Here is a 5,723-nt window from a genome sequence, read left to right on the forward strand (position 1 = left end):
GTGTGTGTGTGTGTCTCTCTGAACCTGTTGAAAGCCAGAACCTATTTTAGGCAAAATCCTGTTAAAAGAAGGCAAACAAGTATTTTTCACTAAAGCAAGTGAAGTGGTTATGTGCACCACAGAGTTGGAATCAACTCACAGCTGACCCTCCAGTAGGTTTTCAGAGGCAATAAATTTCTAAGGAGATTGCCCATCCTTCTACCATGGAACAGCTCGTGGATTTGACTATGTACTTGGAGTTGGGAGCACAACTACTGAATACTAAGCCACCCAACTGCTTAAAACAAGTAATAGAAATGTGGTAAGACGGCATCCCATCAAAGAAGAGGGGGAAACTTCAAGAACCAACAAAACAAGACAGTTTTAAAGAGTTCTGGTTCCTGCAAATTTCACGGTACTTTGAGAAGTATTAATATTTAAAATAAAAATTAAGCTCAATAAACTACCATTCTAAAGATCGAGGACAGACAGTAGGATCTCCAGGTGACTTCCATTATTAATTATAATCTTTTCAAATAACGAAGTTTTTCTAATTGTCTAGTTATGGTCCCAGCATTCCACAACCCCAAATCCGACTGCTTTAAGATTCTCATTTAAAAGTAAGATAACGATCCTTAATGAAGCTAACATGCCTTGGACTTGCAACATAGGAGAATATACAGGCGAGATATTCAAGACTATAAAAGAGTAAAGAGTTAGGTTTTGTAGTAAGTCTTCCTTACCTCATTAATACTAACTTCTGCTTCTACATACTGTAGACCTTTCTGGATGATAGAAATCAATGCAGCAGGTGGGACAAGGGCACCATTTATATTAGACTGACTGATATGGCTTTCTATGCCAAAGGTCAATGCAGAGTGAGAAAATCCTGACTCTTGCAAGTATCTATATACCAAGAAGTTGACCTCATCACTGCTTATACTCATCTTTATTCCCACTTAAACCATGAGGTCACAACACAGGATGTAACCCATTGGCAGTGTGCATTGATGTGAGGATGTACAACTGAATGTCCGGGACCGCCAATCACAAGCTGCTGCTGCTGACGCTGGACACCATGGCCTCCAACACCGCTCCCCCCTCCCGGGAATGGAGGCACAAGGAAATTACCCTCACCGCCGCCGCCTCCAACCACCCCCAAAATAACCCCTCGGGGGGGGGTGAGAAGCAATTATAACCCCAGCGAGCGGAGGGCGTGGGGGACGGACGCCGGCGGACAGGGGTGGGGAGCGCAGCACGGGTCCCCAGGTGGCGAGCGGAGGTGCTCCCGCCGCGGGGGGAGGGGCGGGGGTGCACTAGAATTGGTATTTGTAATGGGATTGCCTTGAATGTGTAAATTATCTTTGGTAGTACTGTAATTTTCACTCTTATTCACTGTTGGTGAGAGTGTAAAAAAAAGGTGCAACCACTATGGAAGACAGTATGCTGCTTTCTCAAAAAGTTACAAATAGAAATAACCTTTTGACTGAGCAATTTTACTACTGGGAATATACCCTAAAGAAACCCAAACTGACACCCAAGCAGATATATGCACACCCATGTTTATTGCGTCTTTGTTCACAAGAGCAAAGAATTGGAAACAACCCAAGTGCCCATCAACAAACGCATGGATAGAGAAGCTATGGTATATTTACACAATGGAAAACGATACTGCATTGAAAAAACAAGGAACTCATGAAATATTATACAAAATGGGTGATTCTAGAGGACATTATGCTGAGTGAAGGATCTTAGTCACAAAAGGACAAAAATTGCATAATGCCACTGTTGTAAAATAGGACTGACATCGGATCTGGGGGGAAACTAAGAAAAGAGGTGATAAATAATGTACACTGAATTGAAACAGATGAGGGAGAGAACTGTTTAAAAGGAATATAAGATTAGGTATTATTTTCATGACAAAAGACCAGAATAAGAGCTGCATAGAAAAGTGGGCTGTGGGTGCGGGAGATTGCATAACAATGAAAGAATTTTTTTTTTCTTTTCAAAGAGAAAAGCAAACTGGGAGGTGCAGGGGGTATAGGGAGGAAAATATGCAACAATGAATGAATGGAAATCCAAAGTCTCTTATAAACATTCATTAAAAACTCAATGAAAAATTAAAAAGTCGGGCAAGGATTAAGAATGAGAGAAGGAGAATTGATGCCTCTGAAATGTTTTCCTGAAGAAGAGTAATGAATATAGCATGAACTGCTAAAAGAACAAATGGGTTTATCCTAGAGAAGGTGATACCAGGCTGCTCCTTGGAGGCAAGGATTCTGATGCTCCCTTTGACATACTTTGGGTATATTGCAAGGAGGGACCAGTCCTTGGAGAGGAACGTCATGCTTGAGAGAGTGAAGGAACAGTGCAGGATGGGAAGACCCTACATGAGATGAATTGACTCAGTTGCTTGTGAAATAGGGGTAAGTGTGTCAGAGACAGTAAGGTTGGCTCAGGATTGAGCAGGGTTCAGAGCTGTTGTACGTAGGGTCACTATGAATCACAGGTAATTTGGAAGCACATAACAACAACAAATGCATGCCACAATGGCCTAAGGAGTCTGTATTGCATAAAGTGTAGTGAGAATACTTCTTTGAGATGAAGATGCAGAGACTTTATCTCATGTGCTTTGGGCATGGTGTCAGAAGAAGTGAGTACCTTGAAAAGTCATGCTTTAGAAGGTAAAAGATCAGTTAAGGAGAGAAATGTCTTCATTGAGATGGAGTGACATAGTGACTACAACAATGACGTTCAGCACATCCGAGATTGTGAGGATGATGCAGGTCTAGATAGGATTGGGTCCTGTTGTACACGGGTTGCTCTGTGTCAGTGGAGACTCTATGACATCTAACAACAGTGATGTCAGCCATCTTGACCAAGAAAACGAAAATGGAAAAACTCAGGGATAAAACTGCACCATGTTTGTAGTGTATTTGATATGATGATATTGATTTTATCCAGTGTTTTACAGGATGTTTTTATTATTTAAATGTTTTTATTTTAGGGCATTATTTTTATCGTAGGAGTATGCAATGAGGGTTGCAGAGTGGATTATATTTGGGGCTAGGGGGTGGAGTTTGGGGAGGTGCGGGGGGGGGATTGTGTACCAATGAGGGAGTTTTTCTTTTGCTTTTCAAGGAGAGGAGCAAATGGGGGGGAGGGGGGTGTGCGGGGAGAAGGGTGCAACAATGAATGAATGGAATCCCAAATCTCTGTAGATGTTCATTGAAATGAAAAATAAACAACCTAAATTTAAAAAAAAAATGGTCCAAACACATAAAAAAAAAGTTTAAAAAAACAAAAAAAAATCTACTATAGACTTGTTCAACTATTGTAAAAAAAAAAAATGTTTTTATATATAAAATAATAGCTTGTATTTATTGTCTGTACCTGAATCCTTCTTGCACTGATTCCTATGTGTTTGAACTCTGACCAGTATTTTAAACATCTCTTTCTTAGTTTTAACCATCTGTGAAAGAAAGACAGTCATACAAGTAACTTAAAATTCTCTGAAGAGTACATAAATTGATGCATGTACAAGTCTTTTAAGCAGTAAATTGTTATTGTTGTTGTTGTTGTTATGTGCTGTTGCATCTCCTGCCACTCATAGTGACCCTATGTACAATGGCCTTAAACCCTGCTCTATCCTGTGCCAATATTGTCTCTGACATACCTACCCTCATTACCCCAGTCACTGAATCAATCCATCTCATCGAAGGTTTTCCCCTCTTGACCTGTTCCTCCATCCTCCCACGCATGATGTCCGTCTTCAAGGACTGGTCCATCCTTGCTATATGTTAGATGAAACTTCAGAATACTTGCCTCCAACAAGCACCCTGTTCTCACCTTCTCTAAGATAAACTTGTTTGTTCTCCTATGTCCATGATTGTTGTGTTGTGTTTTTGGTTGCATTCGACTTGAGCACAACTCATAGCGACAAACAAAAGGCCTGAAGCCCCTCTACAACTACCGACATTTATCAAAGCTCATAGACTTTCTGGAGGCAAGTTGTTTAGGAAGTATATGCAACTCCTGCTTACAAAGCAGTCCGTGGTATATTTAATAAGCTGTAGAACTTAATATTTAGTTTTAACATTATTGCTGTTATTACTTTATATGTTTTTATTTTATAAGCAATTAGGATCCTGATTCTAGGAATGCTAGTGCAAGGTTAGTTGACTCTAAATTCATGTAAATGTGATATGCTATATATTCTATTGCTTTTAATATTTACAACCTGTAACATTATCACCCTTGGCACCCACTTCCTGGACAACATGCCTCTGGAAACTATGAGCTTTGAGAAATGACAATAGTTACAGAAAGGCTTCAAGTCTTTTGTTCGTAGGGTCACTATGAGTCATGCTCGACTCAACGGCAATCAACAACAACAACAACAACCTATACTTTACTAATTCCTTATACTCCCATGAGTTTTCCTTGAGCAGGTCAATTTTACATCTTGTGTTAATGTTTATGTTAAACACATCAACTCTTAAAGCCATTTCTTTTTAAGCATTTTATCTTTTAACCTACTGACTTAACTAAATTGTGTTAATGTCAGAGAAATTTGTAACTTATTCATCCACTTGCATGTTACTGTTTAGTTAATACTCCTTTTTTTAATCCCCATGAATAAGAAACTGTCTAAAATGAACCGCAGAAAATAGAGCGAGCTATTTCCTGAGGCACCTCTTTCTAATGTCACCCACTTTGTCACCCCTAACTCTTTACTAGATTATTCAATGACTCTTCTCATTCACTTTTTGTTTTCTTTGAACTTTCATAGGCCTGTGCATCTGAAGTTTTACTGGATTACTGAAATAACATAATTTCTTAAAGTGCTCCAAATGAGATGCATTGGTCTTTTACCTAAATTACCTACTTGTTCTAGAAAAATTCAAATTTGATTGGCACAATTTTCTTCTCTTAGAAAAAACAGCTTTCAATGAGGGGATTTTGAAAGCTTCATCTACTGGGTATCATTACAGAACTGTGGCCCAGAACAGAAGTTTCCTAAGTTCTAAAAAAGCTTAATTGGTGTTCTACCCTGCAATAATAATATAGTTCATTTCCTGATCAGGTGAGATGAAAGAGCTGAGGCAATCAAAGTGGCTTTGGGTCGGTTTTTGGTCTGTTGTTTGTTTTTAATTGAATGTTTTGTTAAAGCAAGATTCATACATTCAAGCATCAAAATGTAGGATTAAAATCCAGTTTAATATAGTATTAGTGGAACTTTATTATTAGGGTTTCTAAAATGACCTTGATGAGTCAAATCTGATGATTCTCTCATTTTTTTTTGCATTGACGAATAATAGAAAATTGGATTATTTGAAGGAAATAAAGGGAAAGGAGAATAAAAAGAATTTCGACTTTCAAGTTAACATGTAGAATCTATCTGCTTCTCAGAATGGCTCCTGCTCCTTCAGGTAGTAAAATATAAAAGTACAAGACTTGGAACAGACAGTGTATTAAAGGCTGTTTCTTAAAAGGGGAGGCTATGTGGAGGGAGGATCACCTGTGCTTTTGGTAAAAGAAATTTGTCACTGGAAGACACATTCTGAATGACAGAGCTTAGAATATCAAAAGAAAGAACCCAGGAGTTTCAGTGTTTTCTCTATTCCAGTTCCAATGAATGCCATGCTTTTCATATAATTGTGGTGCATTTTAAAGCAGTCTGTTGACCACTCTTCTATTCTAGTTGACTATCCCTCATAACTTTTTCATTCTTTATCCTAAGA

At 38.7% G+C, this 5,723-nt stretch overlaps 1 pseudogene; it reads right to left on the reverse strand.

The window, feature by feature from the left end:
- Positions 1-926, reverse strand: part of LOC102859843 — a 1,724-nt pseudogene extending 798 nt beyond the window's left edge.
- Positions 927-5,723: the final 4,797 nt, after the last annotated feature.

This window comes from Elephantulus edwardii, unplaced genomic scaffold (assembly GCF_000299155.1).
Source record: "Elephantulus edwardii isolate Elephantulus edwardi_28Jun2011 unplaced genomic scaffold, EleEdw1.0 scaffold00098, whole genome shotgun sequence".
Taxonomy (NCBI): Eukaryota; Metazoa; Chordata; class Mammalia; order Macroscelidea; family Macroscelididae; genus Elephantulus; species Elephantulus edwardii.